General features: G+C 38.1%; 1 protein-coding gene across 1 annotated transcript in view; it reads left to right on the forward strand.

Annotated features, from left to right (window-relative positions):
• The window catches only part of LOC112056564 (dopamine receptor 1), a 154,066-nt gene that overhangs the window by 900 nt on the left and 129,667 nt on the right, over positions 1-23,499 (forward strand). The window lies entirely within an intron of this gene.

Raw genomic sequence — 23,499 nt, forward strand, 5'->3', positions numbered from 1 at the left:
GCTTTAAAAATGGAGTAACCTATCCCGTATATCCCGTATCCCGTATAGTAAGGGTTGGATTAAAGGGCGGACGAAGTCGCGGGCGTCCGCTAGTTTAGTAATAAAATTATTACTTGAAGGCTTGGTATATGCATAAAGTGCGAAGTCATAGTGAAATATAAGCTAAAGAGCTTGTTTGGTTGAATGCACTGTTGTCAAGAACTACTAAGTTTGGTTTGAGTTGGATAGTCCTGATATTAAGGATATCTGTTCTCAATGATGTTATAAATGCTATTAGATGTGTTACTAGGTCATGAAAAATGAGGCGCTCAAAAGAGGAAATTTCTACATCTCAATGTTAGTTGTGGTCAACAACGAACGATATTTAAACAAATAATACCTAAATATTGTCTTCAATGTCGAATTGTGTGTTCAGGAAGTGTAAAAACTATACATAAATAAATAATGGAATTAAAGACAAAATTGTGCATGTGTGCGCTCAGTATTATAGGCTATTATTCGGATCACTTTTAGCGGTAATTTTGTAGGGACATAACCGATCTACACTATAAAATAATCATTGTCTGTACTAGGCTATATGATCGTAACATCACGTTACAACCAATAAGAGCAAAGCTTCAATGAAAAATGTGCAAAAGGTTAAAATTACGATCGAAGAAGACGACGAAGGTTAAAATTAATCATGTTCGACGAAATAATTTCGTTTTAAAAGTTCTAAAGTTTTTGACGGCCTCTGTGGCGCAGTGGTGTGCGCGTTGGATTTACTTGACGGAGGTCCTGGGTTCGATCTTTGGCTGGGCTGAATGAGGTTTTCTTAATTGGTCCAGGTTTGACTTGTGGGAAGCTTCAGCCGTGGCTAATTACTACCCTACCGACAAAGACGTACCGCGAAGCGATTTAGCGTTCCGGTACGATGTCGTGTAGTTAGCCCGCTTCCATCTTAGATTGCATCATCACTTACCATCAGGTGAGATTGTAGTCAAGGGCTAACTTGTAAAGAATAAAAAAAATAAAAGGGTTTTCATTTAGATAATGTCGCAGACGTACTCTAGTACTAAAGAAGGTTCTTTTCAAGTTAGTACCTTTTTTTTATCCATAAAAATAGTGAATGTTACATGGGTCTATTTGCCTAAGGGCATTTAGTAAAATGGCTTTTATATATCAAAGAAAACTGCGTATGTTTTGAAAATAGGTCAAGACAGAGTTATTGGAAGTATATGGAGAGAAAATATTCTAGTTTTTAGTTGTTACTTGGTTTTTTCAATTCAATTCAATGCAATTTAAAAAAATGTTTTGAAAAAAGTCTTTTTCTGTCCTTTTTAACCGACTTCAAAAAAGGAGTAGGTTCTCAACTCGACGCGTATGTTTTTTTTTAATGTTTGTTACCGCATAACTTAGTCATTTCTTAACAAATTTTAAAAATTTTTTTTTTGTTTGAAAAAGTATACTTTCAGATTGGTCCCATTTAATTTTCATGAAAATCGGTTGAGTGATTTTGTGTTACAATGAAAATAACAAAATTGGCCGAACGGGCCATTAAGGGTTAAAAATATTTTATATCGACAATATGCCAATAAATGACAAAATATCCATTAACAAAGGTCAAAGTTAATGAATTGACCTGTTGGTGGTAGCCCTAGGCTGACATAAGCCTCTCGGATAGCTATCAGTGTTGAGTAAATAGCGAACGAATCTGAAACTCGATCGGTTGCGAATTTGGGGCAGCAAAAGTATTCCAGCGCTTTCGAACAACGATATAGATGTTACTTCGTTCGTATAACTCGTGCGCTTTAACTTAACACCTGGCTATCGAACACCATCAAACAAACACAGTACAAACATCATTTGAGCCAGGTGTCAAGTTAATCCGCACGAGCTGTATATCCGCACGACTAGCAAACACCAATCGGATTCACTGGCGTTAAGTTCGTAGATAAAATATATATAGCTGTGATAGCCAAGTGGATATGACCTCTGCCTCCGATTCCGGAGGGTGTGCATTTTAAGAAATTAAATAACACGTGTCTCAAACGGTGAAACAAAACATCGTGAGGAAACCTGCATACCAGAGAACTTTTCCGCATTGGGCCAGCGTGGAGAACTATTGGCCTAACCCCTCTTATTCTAAGAGGAGACTCGAGCTCAGCAGTGAGCCGAATATGGTTAACGATAACGTAACGTGGCTTTCTATTTGAAAATGAATTTTCAAAATCGTCCTGTTTTCTATGGCTTAATATTTTCTTTTTAGAACTTATTTATGGGATGCAAAGGCTGACAAACTTTAAACCTTCTTAAAATGAGGCTAGCTAACCAAGCCGTCAGTCCAGTTTTAGGGACAGCTGAATGCATGTGCCATGAGATTGTTCTGGACTTGTGATCTTGGGTGTAGGTTTAAGGGATCTAGAATGCATTAAAACTCACCTCCCCTACCCAACATGTGATCCCTGACGGGTAGGGTAGGGAGAGGGTAGGAGTAGGGTAGGGGTAGGGTAGGGAAGAAGCGTACATTAGGTCCGCTAGTTTTATTTATTTACATAAGAAATTAATAACACAGATGTTTTTATTTTGTGCAATGGCCGGCTTTTCTGAGCGTACTCCTCTTCTGAGTATACTCGTATTCCTCTGAAAAATGACGATGAAGAAGAAAATCTTACTGTTAATTTTATACTTCTGCAAAGTACTATAGCTTTTATTTAATGTCAATACTTAGTTTAATTACTTTCAATTTTATTCGAGCAATTTTTATTTGCAAGAGCGAAAATCGTCGAAAAGAAAATGTAAGCAATTTGTATAACGGTCAACAGTAAACGTTAGCAATTTATATATGAAAAAAAGAAAACCACGCACATCTCAGCGAGAATGAAAATATTATTCGCTATAAAAGAAAAGCGTCATATGGAGGGTAAATCGAAAATGTCATTGGGGCGTTTTGTCATACAAAATTACCGCAAATTTTTGTGTCGCGAACGGGTGATCCCTACTGATTGCAAGTTATTATCTCTTTTATTGAATTCCGAATAATAAAAACGCGTTATAAGCATTACTTAATTTTTGTTTTCGAGAGTAAAAGTTTTTAAGTATACATAAGTAGTATAGGAGTTTATTGACAGTTCGTAACATAACGGTTTTGTCGGCCTCCGTGGCGCAGTGGTATGATGGTTTACAAGACGGAGGTCCTGGGTTCGATTCGCGGCTGGAAAGTCAGGTTTAATTTACTAAATATAATAGTATCGTTATAAACCTATATTCGGCTCACTGCTGAGCTCGAGTCTCCTCTGAGAATAAGAGAGAGGTTAGGCCTATAGTCCACCACGCTGGCCCAATGCGGATTGGCAGACTTCACACACGCAGAAAATTAAGAAAATTTTCTTCGAGATAAGACTCTCTGCCTCCGATTCCGGAGGGTGTGTGTTCGAATCCGGCCAGGAACATGCACCTCCAACTATTCAGTAGTGTGCATTTAAAAAATTAAATATCACGTGTCTCAAACGGCGAAAGAAAAACATCGTAAGGAAACTTGCATACCAGAGAAATTTCTCAATTCTCTGCGTGTGTGAAGTTTGCCAATCCGCATTGGGCCAGCGTAGTGGACTATTGGCCTAACCCCTATCATTCTGAGAGGAGACTCGTGCTCAAAAATGTGAATGAAAATGAATGCTGGAATGGCGACACCGCAACGCAGATCAGGCTAGATGGGCCGAGGACATCAATCAAGATTTTGAAAAATGCAACCATTCCATCAGTATTTTTTATGACGTTGTCACGTTCAACTATCGTCAGTAAGCCGACTTTACAGACATCCGATTTTTTTATGTAAAATGTGGTCTACATATATTATAGTCTATGGTATCAGTGTCAGTTAGTACATTTATAAAGCTGTAGAAACTGGAAATAGAGTTCCATGAGCCTGTTAATTATAAACAAGCCTCGTCCGAGAATTGCTGGAGTTCCTCGGCCAGCGCATTATTAATCAAAATGTCACTTGATTAATTGTAGGGATCGCAGACAAATAATTCCGCCCACCTACATTTGCAGTATTTTACACATAATCAGGGTGTCCCGTAATTATTGCGACATACTTTACAGGCTGATAGCTGACATCAAGCCTAAGACAGCAGTTAGGCCTCCCTGAGCATGTTAAGACGTCTTGGTCATTATTATTAGCATCTGCTGATAGGAGTTGTACAAGAATTTAACATTATCTTAAGCTCGCCAACTCGTAATGAAGCAGCGTGATATAAGCTTCATATCCCATCTCCCAGATCCGCAGAAGAACTAAAGTCACCGACATAACTCAACATTTCGCAAAGCTGAAGTGACAATGGGCGGGGCACATAGTTCGAAGAGCCGATGGCCGTTGGGGCCCCAAGATGCTGGAATAGTGACCCCGCGCTAAAAAACGCAGTGTTGGTCGACCCCCCACCAGGTGGACTGACGACATCAAGCGAGTCGGAGGGATTCGCTGGATGCAGATGGCTCAGTATCGTGATGTTTGGAAGTCCCTACAAAATGCCTATGTCCTGGAGTAGACGTCCATCGGCTGACATGATGATGATGATGATGATCCCATCTCCTATAAGGAGGGAGACCTGCTAGCAAAACGCGGATTGACAGTCACACACGTAGCGAATTAAAACGATCTCAGGTATGCAGATTTTCTCACGATGTTATTCCTTCACCGTTTGACACGCGTGATATTTAATTTCTTAAAAAGCCGGCTAGTAAATAAATAAAACCGTGTAATGAAAAAGCTGATACGTGATAGCCCAGTGGATATGACCTCTGCCTCCGATTCCGGAGGGTGTGGGTTCAAATCCGGTCTCGGGCATGCTTCTCCAACTTTTCAGTTTGTGTGTGTGCATTTTAAGAAATTAAATATCACGTGTCTCAAACGGTGAAGGAATTGTGAGGAAATCTGCATACCAGAGAATTTTCTTAATTCTCTGCGTGTGTGAAGTCTGCCAATCCGCATTGGGCCAGCATGGTGGACTATTGGCCTAACCCCTCTCATTCTGAGAAGAGCTCGAGCTCAGCTGTGAGCCTAATTTAGGTTGATAATGATGATGATGAGGATAAGATAAGAAAGGTATGCTGCTTTTATCCTGGAAAGTTCCATGGACAAAGTCGCGGACGTTCGCTATAGCTTGGCAGGTTCGTTGATGACCCTCCCATGATATGCGGGCGACAGGGGGAAAGACTGCGCGGGTGTAAAATCGTGCGTGTGGGGAAGATGATGAAGAAAAAAGCTTGCGTTGTAAAATCTATTATACAAATTCCCATGTAAACGTTATCCGGAGGTACTTGTCAGGTTTACCCTCAATGGCTGTTGAATATCACATGAGCCTCTTTGAAACCTCCGACAATTCGGGCCCAAGGAGCGGAGATCAAATGACAATGCCGCGTGGAAAAAACAATGGAAGTACGTACTATCTGTTCGTTGTACGAACAAGGCTTTGTTTTAGTATTTGGAAGTATTGTTTGATCTATTTTAATACGTGAAGCGAATATTTGCACCCCATTTTAAAAATTACTAGCTGACGCCGCGCGGTTTCACTCGCGTGGTTCCCGTTCCTGTAGGAATTCGGGAAGTGTATATAGCCTATAGCCTTCCTCGATAAATGGGCTATCTAACACTGAAATAATTTTTCAAATCGGACCAGTAGTTCCTGAGATTAGCGCGTTCAATCAATCAAACAAACAAGCAAACTCTTCAGCTATTGAATATTAGTATAGATGGGTGAATTGAAACGGGGAATCACACTAATATTATACAGGCGAATGTTTGTGTGTAAGTGTGTATGTTTGTTCCTCCTTTGCTACGACTACTGTAGTAATTTGGCTGAAATTTGTAATGGAAATAGATTTTCATCACTACAACCCATTTTCTTCTCACTGCTGAGCTCAAGTCTCCTCTCAGAATGAGAGGGGTTAGGCCAATAGTCCACCACGCTGGCTCAATGCGGATTGGCAGACTTCACACACGCAGAGAATTAAGAAAATTCTCTGGTATGCAGGTTTCTTTACGATGTTTTTCCTTTACCGTTTGAGACACGTGATATTTTTTTTTTAAATGCACACAACTGAATAGTTGGAGGTTCATGCTCCGGACTGAATTCAAACCTACGCCCTCCGAATCGAAGGCAGAGGTCATGTCCACTGGGCTATCACGGTTCAGAAGAAAATTGAAAAAAGAACCTCAGTATTTCATAGTCTGACTCAAGACTCTAACCCATGACCTCGTGATACAAGTTAGCCCAACTTGTAAAAAATCCAAAAAATAAATACATTTAAAATTTTTGAAATGTTTCTACTCTTTTATTATATTTATGTAAATTTAAAAAGTTCCTTGACTTGCGGTTTATTGAATCGACGGTAGATTTGTAATTCAATGATTTTAAATAACGAAACCAAAAGGTTCATTAATTCAACGAACTCACTTTGTAGAAAATAACATTTTAATCGAATCATAATATTGAATTTGATAAACGCTAATTGTTTTGACGGACCACTTTGTCGACGTCCGACAAAGTACTGGATTTAATTATAATGTAAATACTATAAATTTGTACTTGGTTTATACAAACAAAAGGTACAATTTAACTATTTAAAATTTTAATAAAAAAAAAATACATCATCATCATCATTATCAACCCATATTCGACTCACTGCTGAGCTCGAGTCTCCTCTCAGAATGAGAGGGGTTAGACCAATAGTCCACCACGCTGGCCCAATGCGGATTGGCAGACTTCACACACGCAGAGAATTAAGAAATTTCTCTTGTATGCAGGTTTCCTCTTTTTCCTTCACCGTTTGAGACACGTGATATTTAATTTCTTAAAATGCGCACAACTGAAAAGTTGGAGGTGTATGCCTCAGACCGGATTCGACCCCACACCCTCCGGAATCGGTGGCAGAGGTCATATCCACTAGGCTATCACGGCTAAAAAAAATACAAGCGACTTCATAATTACAAAAAAATGTTTCAACTAAACTAATGAATGAAGAGAACAAAGAATGTCGGTTTGATGTAAAATGTGCTCTTATCCTTAAAATAACAACTCCGGTATGTAATTCCAATTAGTCGTAAAACAATTAAAGCAACGTTAATGGCCCGCTAATGTCTCCATTAAATGATTGAAACAGCTGGCCTACAAATTAATAGAATAGTAGGCCAAATTGGTTGGCGCGTTTTCTTCAACTAACAGGAAGGCATTCAATTATGGAAGAAAGTTTGGCTTTGGTTTGGCGAGCGGAAAAGGGGAGTGTTAGTTAACTGTCAAGGGTGTTCCTAACCATAGGAGCATTAAGCTTTTTTTTCTTTTTTTTTTCATGTTGAGTAAGTGCCGATGGCTCCACGTGGGCCCGGTGTCGCCGGGGGGTTTGTGTGAGCGCAGAAGCATCGCCTGATGAGACCCGAAGGCTAAAATAAAAATAGAGGACGGAACGACTCTTTAAGGACGTCTACTATGAGACTCGGACCTCGGCTTAGAGGGGGTAACCGTGACATGAGTGAAACAGTCCGGATGGTGAGTTAGAAAACCCACGTCCGGGTGACGTTAGATATCGGGGACCTCGACTTCAAAGACGGTGTGTTGCTTGTGATTGTTATGCCCGGGAAGCATTGTTGGTCGTCATGTCATCGTCTGGATCGTAAAGGACGTTTTTGGGACGCCTCTGCTTGAAGTTAGCGTTAAGGTTGGGAGTGTAGTTGCAGGCCTCAACCACTAGTTGGGATGAATGGCAGCTCTGTCGAAATAGTTTCGAGAGAGCTGTTTCATGTAAATAGCTATTGAAGGTAAATCTAAGTCTCTATGGAGGTCGTTATTGCGTACAAACCACGGTGCGTCCGTGATTTGTCGCAGAAACCGGTTTTGCAATCGCAATGCAATTTTGGGTCGGTGGGCAAACACTACACTAGCGTAGGTTAAGATCGGACGGATAGTGGTTTTATAAAGCGTTAGCTTTGAACGGACTGGGTGAGCGTGGTGGACTATTAGCCTAATCCTTCTCATTCTGAGAGTAGACTCGTGCTCAACAGTGAGCCGAATGTGGGTTTTTAATAAAGAATAACGTGCCTGATCTATACACAAGAGAAATCAGAAATAGCGGGCAGAAAACAAATATTTACAGCGTGCTTCTACCATTGTTTAAACGATCTATTGCGGTCTATTTGTGCTAGTTCCACGTGTGAAGGAAAATGCTTTTTTGCACTATTACATATAGACGTAAACGAAGCGTATAATATTTTAAAGTTTAACAAGGTTTATTAAGAAAGAATACAATAAGGAACTTAAGCTAACTTATCCTAACAACTATACAAATCATGCCCACGTGGAATGGTGGCAAGAATACTGGCTGCATTTCCGCGCTGGACAGCCAGGCTGATCCTTTGCGCAAAAAATGAGCCAGCCCTTCTGTCACCAGTCGAGTCAACTAGCCGCGGTGTATAGTTATTAGGATAAGTTAGCTTATTGTAATTTTAATTGATAAGTTCCTTATTGTATTCTTTCTCAATAAAACAGACAAGGTTTAACCCTTCCCACCCTTAAATTACCCTAAGCCTTTTCAACACATTTTCTATTTTTAGAAGAAGATTTTGACATTTTAATTTTGAGAAATCCTGTATCAATTTAAACCCTATGTACCCTTTATTATGTTCCCTATAGAATGAATTTTATTATCAATAAAAATACAATTGAAAATTTTGGAGAACCCTCGAAATTCACGAAATTAACTAAAATGACGACTTTTATGCCAGAAATTCTTTTTATTATAATGATAACCTACATGACAAATCATCTTCAGCAGAATTGCAAAGACTGGACTGTAGCAATTGATATCTCACTTGAAAATCTGATTTGCATATCTCAATTTTTCCACCACAAGTTTTCTTTTCAAACGAAGCAAAGAAAACTCTCGATTAAGTCATCAATATTGTCTTTTAGTGCGCTTTCATTTAAGACTCGAGTATATTTGCAGACACTCGGCACTTTCACCACCCACTACTTTTAAACGGATCAACCGATTTTCATCAAACGCTAAAAAAGAAACACACGCTCGCATGTACGCACACATACACACACACACAAACTTATACTTATATAAAAATATAAACAGTGTTCCATGTTTAATGAATTCGATACTTTATAAAAATTACTAGCGGACCCGGTCAAGCTTCGCTTTGACTTCTGTGCACTTCCCTATCCCTACCCTACACTACCCTACTCCTACCCTTACTCTATCCCTAGCCTACCCCTACCCTATCCCTACCCTACCCCTACCTTACCCCTCCCTACCCTATTGATTTCGGAAATATAAACTTTAATTTATACAAAATACATTTATGAACGCACGCGTAAATGTTAATCAATTGTCAGTATTTCTGAACGCACGTATAAAGTCAATAATTACAGTATTTGACAGGATGGACAACAAATGTTTGACAGGTACTAAACAAAGTAACATTTATGGAAAATTATTCATCTTTCATAATTATTTATTCGTCGAGTTTTCATTGTTTTTAAGATGTATTCTTGGCGGAGACAAATCCAACGAATCAAAAACCATGAAAATCGGTCCAGCAGATCTCGAGTTATAAGTGTTGTAACAAACCCGACTTCCTTTTATATATATAGATTATTGGCTCTTAATTTTTATCTTTCAGATCACGATTTATTTATTCAGTCAGTCAGTTATTCACTGTTAAAAAATAATTAAATTGAAATACAGATTTTACGTAGGTATAAATAAATTAAGTGAATCAATGTACGGAAAAAATATTTCAATCCAATATATTTTTCCAGAAAAACATCCCGAGTATTAATAATTCTCGGAGCGTATACAAGCGAAGTTGATGAAAATTTCGTATTCCAGTACCTATTGCTGAGTTTTTAATTTGACTTGAATATCTTCGCGTGAATAACTTCATTGTTATTAATTATTATAGCTAGCAATCAAGGTGAGCGCTTGGTCTGTTTGTTTTAAAATGTAAATTATTGCAGACTCGCGTGAAATTCTATTTTCTACAAAAACCTTTTGAACTAACTTTACAAGACTAGGTCCATTACCACCCTACCGGCAAAGACGTACCGCCAGCGTTTAGCGTTCCGGGACGATGTCTTGTAGGAACCGAAAGAAGAGGTGTGGATTTTCATTCTCCTCAAAACAAGCTAGCCCGTTTCTATCTTAGTTTGCGTCATCACTTACAATCAGGTGAGATTGTAGTCAAGAGCTAACTGCCAAAGTCTCCCACCAGTCAGATCTGGACCAATTAAGAAAACTTCAATCAGCCCAGACGGGGGTCCAACCCAGGACCTCCATCATTTATATCCACCGCGCATACCACTGCGCCTTCAAATATAAGAAATAAGAGTGTTTTTTTCATGATTTAATGAAAAGTTATAGCTATATTTGAGACGGTATGTCAGACGACATTAAGTTTACCATACACTAGCGGATGCCCGCGACTTCGCCTACGTGAAATTCAGTTTTACAAATCCCGCGGGAATCAGGGGTTTTTTAGGGATAAAAAATAGCCTGTATTTTGCTCCATAATGTCGTAACTAACTGCCAGTTAAAGTCCTGGTAAAAGCGGTTTAGCGTTCTAAAGACTGGTTATGGACAAACAAAAAGATAGACATTCTTAAAAAGCTTGTTTGTGGTTTAGTATTGTGTAAATAATACACATACACTACACGAGTCAACAAGTCGCGAAGCTGAAGTGGCAATGGGCGGGGCACATAGTTCGAAGTGCCGATGGACGTTGGGGTCCCAAGGTGCTGGAATGGCGACCCCGCAACGGAAAGTGCAGTGCTGGTCGATCCCTTACTAGGTGGACTTTGGACATCAAGCTGGTTGCAGAGAGCCGCTGAATGCTGGCAGCTCTAGACAGTGTTGTTTGGAAGTCCATGCAAGGGACCCAGGACCAGCAGTGGACGTCCTGATAATGATGATCCTTATTATTAGTCTATTTTAACGGGGCCAGAACTCTCTCCGTCCGACTAGATGGACTGAGGACATCAAGCGATGCTGGGAGCCGCTGGATGCTGACGCTTCGAGACTTTGTTTGGAAGTCCGTTCAAGAGGCTTATATCCAGCAGAGGACGTCTATACTGTTAATGATGATGATGATGATGATGATGATGATGATGATGGTGATGATGATGATGATGATGATGAAATAATTATAAGCTAGTAGTAGTAGTTTTAAGATTTTCAAGTGTCTTAAAATTACACACGGATTACACTTCCATTTTATTAAATGTATTCATTCCGTGTGCAGGTTTCCTCACGATATTTTCCTTTACCGTTTGAGATATTTAATTTCATAAGATGCACACAACTGAAAAGTTGGAAGTGCATGCCCCGGATCAGATTTGAACTCATACCCTCTCGGAATCTGAGGCAGAGGTCATATCCACTGGGCTATCGTCGGGGGCTTTAAATGATTCTTAAGGAGTAAACTCCAAAAAATAAAAAATAATATTAACCCGTTAAAGGTAAGGCAAGATTAAAACGGATTTGTCTGTGATCACAAACTAGCGTGCGTAACTAAGCCTGTTTTATCCGGAACTAGATGAGCCGGTATTGGAGGCAGTGAGCTGGAAAATTGCTCAACACGCTTGTTACACTAATCTCTTCAATTACGGAGATTATTCTTTCATGTTCAGTTACGGAGAGTTTATTGTTATTTTATTCACTAAACTGGGTAAAGATCAAAGGGACAGGAGATAATCTATACTTATAATAAAACTTATAATAAAGCTTATAGAAAAGTCATATTATAGTGTCAATGATTACGTAAATGACAAAATTGCTTGGAAATGAAATGTATTACATGACAGGCTACTTATATACCTATTGTTAAATGGTGATAAACTAAAAAAGGATAAACCTGGCTGAGTTTGTTGTGGGCTCTTCTCGGACCAAGGCGCGTTTGGAACGCTCGTAACTTTAATTTTAAATTTTCGAATAATTATTATCACCATTATCTTAATTTTAAAATTATTACCTGACGTTTCGAAAGAGCTTGTAAACTAAGCCTATTTGAAATAAATGAAGTTTGACTTTGACTTTGACTTTGACTTTGACTTTGACTTTGACTTTGACTTTGACTTTGACTTTGACTTTGACTTTGACTTTGACTTTGGTCAAATTCTATACATTAATTCGCAACTTGAGATTTTACATGTACCATTTGTAACACCAAACGTTACCGTGGCATAACGTACTACTAGCGCCATCTAGAATCTATAATAAAACTGTAACAGGTACTTTCTCTATATTGAAGATATTTAGAAATTTTTTGTCGGGGGGCATTATATAATCGGTACGGGGTTGATCAACATAAAAGCATTCAAGAAATCGATTAAATCCTACATCGTCACAAACTTGGACAAAATTTTTAAATGTAATTAAAATTTTGTTATATTAATGCATGCTGTCTGCAAAAATGACGATATGTTAAGAGAACAGTACGTTCGTTTTTGGAGAAATTAAAAATAATTTTAAACCGAGATTTCAAAATAGGAGTAAAAAAAAATTAAGTGATTACAATCCGTAAACTTCAAGCACTTTCAGTAAGTGTGGTAAGTCCCTTAACATGGGATAGTTTCATAACTTGCGTCGTTACTCCCATGTTATCCAATACACGAACCAGGTCACAAGTTAAGCCTCACAATGGGATAGCCGACCTCGTTCGTATCCCTTGAATAGATACACATAAATGAGGATATGTTTTTAAAAAAACGAGGATCTATAGATCTATATCACTAAGTAGTGTAACTATTAAATCTAAACTAATATCCAGGATGTTTCCAGGATAACATCCCAAATATTAAAAATTCTCGGAGCGTACAATAATCGGTATCAACCCATATTCGGCTCACTGCTGAGCTCGAGTCTCCTCTCAGAATGAGAGGGGTTAGGCCAATAGTCCACCACGCTGGCCCAATGCGGATTGGCAGACTTCACACACGCAGAGAATTAAGAAAATTCTCTGGTGGTGGTTTTCCTTCACCGTTTAAGACACGTAATATTTTAATTTCTTAAAATGTGTGTGCATTTTAAGATATTGAAAAGTTTGAGGTGCATGTCCCGAACCAACTTCGAACCCACACTCTCCGGAATCGGAGACAGAGGTCATGACCACTGGGCTATCACGGCTCCTGTAGAGTAATATAGAAACAAAATTGATGAAAATTTCGTATTTCAGTAACATAAATTAAGAAACAGAAGAATATTTGTAAGGAAAGAGGTGTTACATTGACGTATTTAGTAAATCCTAAAGAAATCGATATTCATTATCGGAACCGCAAAGCTTAATTTTTCTTAAAGAGTAGTAAGTAAGAAAAATTCTAACAAAGCATTTTTATGTAGACCGATTTGGGATTCGAACCCTGGACGTCATTGTCCGTTGATGACCCTATCTATACTAATATTAAAAGCTGAAGAGTTTTGTTGTTCTGTTCGTTCTACCGTTGCGTTCGCTGTGTAAACGTTAAAGTTATGCTGAGAGTTTCCTTGCTTCTATAATAATAGGTACTTTGTGAAGGCAAATATAGAGATCAAGCGCCCGGGATATCACTGGATATTACCAGGTTGCCAGACACTTAGCTTCGAGAGACACTAACTTTTCGAAGTTTTTCGAAAGATTGCCTTGAACCTAAGTGACTACCTACCGTGGATATAATTTTTCATATTACGCCGCGGGAATTAAAAAAAAAAATACGTGATAGCCTTCTCAAATGAGAAATGTCTGTCATAGATCAAAAATAACTTTCACTTTTGTGGCATGATAAATGTTTGTCAGGTCATCAAAGTATTGAATCGATTTAATACCTATACTAGTAGGGGAGCCGAAGAGAGGAATTTTGCAGTTACTCATGCGCGGCAGATGAACATAAGAGAACCTTGCACGTTGTTGATTACCACCACCGAGTATGAGCCCTTAAGATGGGCTTAAGGCAACCAAAAAAAAAACTTCAGACTCAACCAGCACGTCAGATTAAGATAAGGTAGGTTAGTTGATAGGTAAAAGGCGTGCATTTCGAAAATCCGACGTTTTGAGCGTAACTTAAAGAAAGGAGGGTTCTAAAGTTATTAAATAAAACCCTTATATTTCTGTTATCCTGCAATGAGCGCGGTTAATTTTTTACTTATTTTGAATGAACTAATCTCCTGAATAATCGCTCATGTTTTCTAATGATTACAGTAAGCCGAAGTAATAAAAATTGACTTTAAAGTCTGTAGTTTTTTTCCCACCGCTGAAAGCGAAAAAAGTATACCTATAATTTTTTTCTTTGAAGTATGTAGTTTTTTTTCCTATAACTTTTTATTATTTTTTTTTATCATCTTACTAGGGGACGCCCGCGACTTCGTCCGCGTAAAATTCAGTTTTCACAAATCCCGCGGGAACCATGGATTTTTCCGGGTTGAAAAGCCTATGTGTTAGTCTAAAGTAAAATTTATTTCCATTCCAAATTTCAGCCAAATCGCATCAGTAGCCGCAGCGTAAAAGAGGAACAAACATACTTACACACTTACACACAAACTTTCGCCTTTATAATATTAGTGTGATTGTGATACCATATCCAATCGATTCCAATGATGCTTTAGTAACTACAAATTTAGTAACACGGGCTCCTCTCAGACTCAGACAATCCGTTCACAGACAACCTATCTTAGTTTGTTCTGAGTGCGACAACAACCAATCAAGAGATAAACCGCAACAATTATATTCGGTTGTGTTGGAGGGGATTCCCGCTCAAATCCGCGCTTTGTGTTATATTAAACGGGCCAGGCGCCGCTTTCATTAGGGGATTAAATTTAATGGGATGAACTAAGGTAACTTTGCATGACGCGCTGCTGGGGGGAATTATTGTTATAGTGTGAAAGGTTTTGTGAATTTAATGGGTTTTATCTGGCATAATATTGGGAGCATAATTATATCGCTAACTATGAGCCTCACAGTGACCAATTTACAAATATACCGCCAGTAAGCTATTAAATTTTTACCGCCCCTACTGTCATCTGAAATTCGATACCGTTGTTCGCAATCATATCCTATTCTACAAATCCTATTAATATTCCTACTTTCCTGCTATTCCTACTATTTCTACTATCCTCCTTCCTACTTCCTACTAATGTTATGAAGGCGAAAGTTTGTGTGAAAGTCATGTCATTATGTTTGTTCCTCTTTTACGCTGCGGCTACTGAAGCGATTTGGCTAAAATTTGGAATGGAAATAGATTTTACTCTGAATAAACACATAGGCTACTTTTCATCCCGCGGGATTTGTGAAAACTGAATTCCACGCGGACGAAGTCGCGGGCGTCCGCTAGTTTATTTCATATTTTCAATAACTTTGCTTATATAATATTTCACTATGTACTTAAGATTTCAGATTTCTGGGGGCGGCAGAAATCTGCCGCCCTAGGCTACAGCCTACTTAGCCTACTGGTAAAAGAAAGAAAGAAAGAAAAATGCGTTTATTTCGAAATTATGCCACACATCACAATATCTCCAGTACACCATGTCATCCAGGACAATACCCTGCGATGTGTGGCATAACCCAGAAAATGGTCCCAGCTCAGCACAATGCTACGTGACCATTTGAATTAGAACACGTAGCGCTGATTTTCAGTTGGAACCACAGATTGGGTAAATCCACCACTGGGGCCTGGGACCAATAGACCTCCTGGCAACATGCGGAACCGTAATCTGCATGCTTTTCCGAGTTGCGAATGAAAACAGAATGTGGTCCTCGAATTTTGCACACTCAATGGCTAACAGCGCTTGGTCTAAAGGCTGAATATCAGTGCTTCTACCATAAGTAAGTATAGTAGCCAATTATGGAGTTTTCTACATGGTGGCTTTGGAAGGTAGGTTTCAACAGTCCAAATCCTCAACCTTCTAAGTATACTTTTTTTTATTATATTTTCTCATAGGTACAGGAGACACTTGAAAGAAAAAAAGAAAGATCTTTATTTTTAAGTAATGCCATATACCACATTAATGAATTCTAAATTATATTATGGCTTAACTGTCCACTGAAACAGTGGAGCCATAAAAGAAAGCCCTGCGATGTGTGTCATAACCTAAAACATTTTCATAATTTTGCCACATATTTCCATTAAAAAAACTATGCACTGATTTTCACTTCATAAAAGCTAGAATTCTCTTAAAAAATTTTCAACGGTGTTATAAAAACAAAACACAAATCTTTATTTTATTGTAGGGTGTGAAGTTTGAACCCTGGACCTCCAATTATAATAAATGCAAACAAAGCTGTTATACAGAGTTCGCTTTTCTCCGTTTTTCCTACATACATCAAAAGAGTTTACGGCTATATTTGTGCGTACAATGTCTGTCAAACTAACGACAAAATGGCGGCAAACGGGCGGCAGTGGAAAAACCGACGCTTTGGAAAACCGTTTTTCGTGGCGTGAATGTAGCCTACGTGGCAGTATTGAAATGCAAATGAGTTGCGGGCGGCCTAACGAATAGTTCAAAGGAAAAATAGAAAACATGTAGAAGGCTTTACATAAAACGCAAGCTAAGCTTTTGCTAACCTAATGGTTTGTAGTGGGTCCGTTCGTTGTAATTGCAGTCTAGACATATTACTATAAACTTATTTAATTGAAAAGCCTGTTTTTTTAAACTATTGCATAGCTTTTAGAGATTAATAAATCCGATTATGGACCCTTGTAAACTCTTGACGGCGTCCGTGGCGCTATGGTATGCATGGTGGATTAACAAGATGGATTACATTATAACCTTACAACATTTTAAATTACAAATAAATCTATAAAAAAAAATGATGATGCAATCTAAGATAGAAGCGGCCTTTTTTTTCATTGACATCGTACACATCGACACTACATCGTACTGGAACGTTAAATCGCTTGGCTGTACGTCTTTGCCTGTTATAGTCAACCTTCGATATTCTAATTTGAACAAAGATTTTTTTTTTAAATTTTTGACGGCCTCGGTGGCGCTGTGGCATGCGCGGTGGATTTACTAGACGGTTAGTGGCTAGTTACCACCCTACTGGCAAAGACCGCCAAGCAATTTAGCGCTCCGGTACGATGTCGTGTAGAAACCAAAATGGATTTTCATCTTCCTAATTAGTTAACCCGCTTCCATCTTATATTGCATCATCACTTACAGGTAAGATTGTAATCAAGGGCTAACTTGTAAACTTTTTTTTTTATTGAGAAAGAATACAATAAGGAACTTAAGCTAACTTATCCTAGTAACTATACAAATCACGCCCACGTGGAATGGTGGCAAGAATACTGGCTGCATTTCCGCGCTGGACAGTCAGGCTGATCCTTTGCACAATGAGCCAGGCCTTCTGTCACCAGTCGAGGCAAATAGCCGCGGTGAAATGATTCGGTGAAACTTGTAAACTGTAAATTGTAAAGAATAAAAAAAAAAAGATTCAAAGTCCCGTGAAAGACATAGCTTCACTAAAGTGTTCAAATGTTTGCGCCGACATACGAGTAAGAATGTTCGTGTCTTGGCAGAGCGTTCTTTGTCAGGGAAGTTTACTAGTAACTATTCTTGTTCTTCGTTTTTGTTCTTGCTCGTTAAGTTTTAGTTTGTTGTGGTATCTCAGACCAAGGCACGTTTAACCGTAGTAACTTGAATTTTAAGTTTACGACCAATTATTTTCACCATCCTGTCGATGATGATGGATGTATGTATGAGCCGTGAAAGCCCAGTGGATATGACCTCCGCCTCCGATTCCGGAGGGTTCGAATTCGGTCCGGGGCATGCACCGCCAACTTTTCAGTTGTGTGCATCTTAAGAAATTAAATATCACGTGTCTCAAACGGTGAAGGAAAACATCGTGAGGAAACCTGCATAACAGAGAATTTTCATAATTCTCCGCTCGTGTGGAGTTTGCCAATCCGCATTACTAGTGTGGTAGACTATTGGCCTTACCCCTCTCATTCTGAGAGGAAACTCGAGATCAGCAGTGAACCGAATATTGGTTGATAATGATGAAAATGATGAAATAATAAGTCCAACTTAAAGCAACGTTTTACTACGAGTTATTTGTATCATCTATACTAATATTATAAAGAGGAAAGTTTTGATTGTTTGTTTGTTTACATTGAAGGCTACACTATCCCCGGGTGTTATAGGCTATATTTCATCCCCGCATTACTACGGGAACGGGTACTACTCGCGTGTAACCGCGTGGCGTCTGCTAGTGCAAAATATTCTTACTCTGATTTATTAGTTGCTACCAACTCTCCAGAGGGAACACCACGAAAGCCGATCCACAAGTAGGTGTTGTATCGATCTCAGCAGTGTATACTCATGGACACAGAATAAAAAATGATACAGAATGAGTCTATACAAGCAGGGCGGTGAGGCCGGTGAAACCCATAAAAAAACAATCGTCACGCCCATATACAAACAAACTTTATACAAACTATATACAAACTTTTTTCATAATTTGTATTTCAAGATTGAACACTAACAATAATAAAGTAAATTTATAACATACTAGTCACACTATCACAATAATATTATTAAGTTTGTGTGTGTGTAAATGTGTAAGTATGTTTGATTCGCCTTAACGCTGGGGCTTACTGAAGTAGCTTGGCTGAAATTTGGAATAGAAATAGATTTTACTCTTAATTAACACATAGGCTACTTTTCATCCCGGAAAAATCCATGGTTCCCGAGGGATTCGTGAAAAGCTTAATTCCACGCGGACGAAGTCGCAGGCGTCCGCTAGTAATCAATAGTTACCTATAGAAATATTTCATCTTTTTATTTTAGTTTTAGTGAACAGTTTTTAAAAACATAAGACGCCATTTTTCTTGAATAATTTTGAAAATTACTGATGCGACGCTTCGTGTCGTACTGATTCGAGAATATATTCGTTTTTGAATTTGTATCTTAACTGGCTGCATCCCTGCCGCATTCCGTATGCTCTACGCTCTATCTGCCTATTATTCTTTAATCTATGCTCATGGAGAAAAATTATGAGTGACGTCACACCGACACGTTCAAACTTGAAACTTGACCCAGTTCATATGCGAGTTATCCAATACTTTAATATTATGATCTGAGATACTATCTATATATTTCTTTTGCCACGATAGCCCAGTGGATGTGACCTCTGTCTTCGATTCTGAGGGCGTCGAATCCGTTCCGGAGCATGCACTAAACTTTTCAGTTGTGTGCATTTTAAGAAATTAAATATCACATGTCTCAAACGGTGAATAAAAAACATCGTGAGGAATAATAATAAAAATAATAATAATAATAATAATTTATTTATTCATAAGAAAGTACAGAAGGTTTACAGAACTTGCTATAGACATACATACTTTCTACCTTGACAGGTGTATGAATATTAAAAATAATATTATACTAACTAATAATTCCATAATTCCAATAATTAAATATTCAATCGGTGAACATGGTTTAAATAAAAAAAAAATACAAGTACAATTAGCATAATTTAACGAAGCATTCTTAACATCAAATAAAAATAATTAATATACTATCAGAATCCATTAAACAATGTCAATATAAATGCTATGTCAGGTGTAATGCAACATTAAATCAATCAATGTCATATAATTAAAAAAATTAAGTCAAAAATTAAAAATTAATGTCAGAAATAAAAATTAAAATTGTCAATAATTTATAAGAAAATCATAACTGATTACATTTATTGTTGCATTCAGAATTTGTCATTTAAAAAGTCTTTTACACAGTAATAATTTTTATATAATAATAATTTCAATAAATATTTTTTAAAAGACAAAAATGACATGTCATAACTGTGCGGTGGCAACTTATTATAAATACGTATAGCTGAGCAATACACATTATCCCTATACAAGGCCAAGTGTTGGTAGGGTACACATAATTTATTTTTGAGCCTTGATTCTGGGTTTAATTCTGATTTAAACTTGAAATATTCGGGATTCTTTTTTATTAAAATGCAGATTTCAAATATGTACAAACATGGAAGTGGTAGAATTTTTAGCTTCTTAAACAAAGGCTTGCAGCTATCCGTCCAATCAGCATTACATATAGCCCTAATGCAACGTTTCTGTGCCTTAAATGCTAGATGCGCTTCAGTTGAATTACCCCAAAGTATCAATCCATATCTTAATAAGGAAGAGGCGTAACCATGATATGCTAGAATTGCTGCATCCACAGATACAACTTGCCTTATGCGTCTTAAGGCATATACATATTTGTCAATTTTTAGAATAAGTTGTTGAGTATGAGCCTTCCAATTACAATACTTATCTAATGTAATTCCTAGAAATTTATTTTCATCCACTTCCTGAATGCACGTATCATTTAGTTTTATATTAATCTTTTGTAGTTGAGATTTATAAGTTTGAAATCGCATTATATTCGTTTTGCCCATGTTAACATTTAAATTATTATTTTTAAGATATTCCATCACACCTGTTATTGCACCTTTTAATTCACTTTCAATATTTTGATGTTGTTTACATTTAATTAACAGGGTGGTGTCGTCTGCGAAAAGGATACATTCATGATTTGTTGTATTAGGCAAATCATTAATGTAAACCTACAAATCTGAGATATTTCTTAATTCTCTACGCGTGTGAAGTCTGCCAATCCGCATTGGGCCAGCGTGGTGGACTTTTAGCCTACCCTCTCTCAATTGAGAGGAGACTCGTGCTCACGAGTGAGCCTAATATGAGTTGTAATAATTTATTGCTTTTAGAGGTAGCTTCAAGTAAATTGACACCCCTATATTAGAACAATATTCCTCTCGACCCATGAAGCCTGTTACCTCCGTGGCGCAGTGGTATGCGCGGTGGATTTAAAAGACGGAGGTCCTGGGTTTGATCCCCGGTTGGGCCGATTGTGGTTTTCTAAATTGGTCCAGGTCTGGCTGGTGGGAAGCCTCAGCCGTGGCTAATTACCCCTGAAGGCAAATATGTACCGCCAAGTGATTTAGCGTTGCGGTACGATGTCGTGTAGAAATCGAAAAGGGTGTGGATTTTCATCCTACTCCTAACAAGTTAGTCCGCTTCCATCTTAGACTGCATCATCACTTACCATCAGGTGAGATTGTAGTCGAGGGCTAACTTGTAAAGAGTAAAAAAAAAGAGTATGTATCACACTATCTGTATAAAGTTGTGACTACGTCTTTTTACGACCTTTCATTCGATAGCCATATTATTAGATAAGGTAAAAAAAAATCTAAATTCAAAATTCATTTATTTCAAGTAGGCTCAGTTTACAAGCACTTTTGACACGTCAGTTGACTATTTGTAAAGATTCTACCACCGGTTCGGAAGGCAGGTTCTGCTGAGAAGATACCGGCAAGAAACTCAACAGTTGCTCTTTTGAAATGAAAAAGTCATACAGTACTATAATTTACAATTGATAACAATTACAATTTCTTATAGTTTTATTTCCTGTGTGAAGGTGGAAGCTGATCCAATGGCCTCCAAGCACCTTTATCGTTAAGGAACTCATCAATAGTGTAGTAACCTCGACTAATTGTAAATGTTTTTAACACATTGCTTAAAGTTGTGCATTGGCAAGTCCATCACAAACTTACCCACCCTACCTTTTTTCATTTACGGGCGCCATATTAAATATGTATATAGCCTATGTCAGAACCACAATTCTAACAAACTTAATGACACCTCATATGTCAAAATCCGTCCAGCCGTTTGGGCTGTAGGGCGACATACATACACACATACATACGCTCGAAAAACATTACCCTCCTTCTGACACACTCGGGTAAAAAAAAAGTATAATGTTTTCCAACTAATTTTGCTAATAGTGTTAGAAAATCGTATTCAGAAAACATCACGAAGTTATAAATACTCTACTCAATAGGAAACAAAAAGTAGGTCGATTTTATAATGCAACATTGCATTGTCAAAGTTAGAAGGGAAGTGACCTCTATTTACCCCTATGTGAATATAAATGAAGAGTGTACTTTTAGTAAGTTATGTATCTATCCGGAAATAACTATCGAATCAGGAACGAGGAGATCACTGACATAGCTCAGCGAGTCGCGGAGCTGAAGTGGCAATGGGCAGGCCACATAGTTCGAAGAGTCGATGGACGTTGGGGTCCCAAGGTGCTGGAATGGCGACCCTGCACCGGAAAGCGCAGTGTTGGTCGACCCCCCACTAGGTGGACCGAGGATAGCAAGCGGGTTGCAGGGAGCCGCTGGATGCTGGCGGCTCGAGCCTGTTGTGCTTGGAGATCCATGCAAGAGGCCTATGTCCAGCAGTCTATCGGCTGATATTGTAAGGTAAGGTAAAGTATCTATCCGGATAGAACATAACATTGATATGGTCATATAAATGATGTTGTTATGTTAGTTAATTTTGTAATAACTTGAGACAGAAGGTCCCTTAATTACCGTACCGTACCCTTAGTAACCGACTAAGTTGCGAGAATTGGTATATTTTTAACCGACTTAAAAAAAGGAGGAGGTTCTCAATTCGACTTGTGTTTTTTTTTAATGTTTGTTACCGTAAAACTTCGTCATTTCGTAACCGATTAGAAAAATTCTTTTTTTGTTTGAAAGAGTATACTTTCAGATTGGTTTAATTTTCATGAAAATCGGTTTAGTAATTTTGTGCTAATATGAAAATAACGAATGGCCCCTACAAATGTCAATTTCGTAGATTTTTATAAAAATTAAATGCTAGGACACACTAAAACGGAAAAATAAAATCTATTTCGTGATTTTTTTCGTTCAAGACGGTTAAATTTTTTATTTTAAAAGATTTTATACAAGTGTTGTTTTTGATGGCATATATCTATACTAATATTATAAAGAGGTAAAGTTTGTTGTTTTGTAGAGGGTAATCTAAGGATCTACAAAACCGATTTAAAAAAAAATCTTTTACCGTTATTATATATAAATCACATTATTTGTGAGTGTCTATTACATTTTAGCTGCCGAAAATAAGACAGTCGGTCGAGTAAGACATTATTATTATTTTTTAAAGAATATTTGCCATATTTTTTATATTCTGACCAATATTCACATTCCCAACTAGTCGGGAAAGACTGTGCTAGGGGTGGGTACGACAATAGACCAACCGGGCGGGGATGGAACCACCACCCCTCTCAGGTGATGAGTGCAACTGCTCTTACCGTTGAGGCTTCGGCAGGCTATTGTATTACTAGCGGACGCCCGCGACTTTGTCCGCGTGGAAATCAGTTTTTACACTTCCGCTGGAACCATACATTTTTCCGGGATGAAAAATATCATGAGTAAAATCTATTTTCATTCCAAATTTCAGCCAAATCGCTTCAGTAGCCGCAGCGTAAAAGAGGAACAAACATACTTACACACTTACACACAGACACAAACTGTCGCCTATAAAATATTAGTGTGATTTTGGCGCGTCTATTCGAGCTGAAATTGGCTGTAGTAGCAATGCGGTGTATTGCTGGCGTGTGGTTTACCACAAACGTTTGGGTGTCCTGTCACCTTCGCAG

This window comes from Bicyclus anynana, chromosome 24 (assembly GCF_947172395.1).
Source record: "Bicyclus anynana chromosome 24, ilBicAnyn1.1, whole genome shotgun sequence".
In the NCBI taxonomy this organism is placed as follows: Eukaryota; Metazoa; Arthropoda; class Insecta; order Lepidoptera; family Nymphalidae; genus Bicyclus; species Bicyclus anynana.